The sequence below is a fragment of the Myotis davidii genome, unplaced genomic scaffold (genome assembly GCF_000327345.1).
Source record: "Myotis davidii unplaced genomic scaffold, ASM32734v1 scaffold399, whole genome shotgun sequence".
Taxonomy (NCBI): domain Eukaryota; kingdom Metazoa; phylum Chordata; class Mammalia; order Chiroptera; family Vespertilionidae; genus Myotis; species Myotis davidii.
In genome coordinates, this window is record NW_006292094.1 from 7,375,367 (window position 1) to 7,375,592 (window position 226).

Below are 226 nucleotides of genomic sequence, written 5' to 3' on the forward strand. Positions count from 1 at the left end.
ACCAGGAGTCCTCAGACCTAGAAGGAGGGAAGCACACGGGGCCAGCAGGTTGCAGGAGGCCGAGCCATGTGGGTCTCAGGTCTCGGGTGGGACAGGGTTGTGGGGGGAAGGGGAGAAGAGGGGGAGGGTTGGGGACCGGACAGGCCTGAATCTGAGTCCCAGACCTGGTGCGGCTGGAGGGTTGGCTCCTGGCGGTGCTGAGGGCGCTGCCCTGCAGGCGGGCGGG

General features: G+C 68.1%; 1 protein-coding gene across 1 annotated transcript in view; it reads left to right on the forward strand.

Annotated features, from left to right (window-relative positions):
* MICALL2 (MICAL-like 2) overlaps positions 1-226 on the forward strand; it is a gene marked incomplete at its 3' end in the record, with an annotated part of 16,441 nt that overhangs the window by 6,725 nt on the left and 9,490 nt on the right. The window lies entirely within an intron of this gene.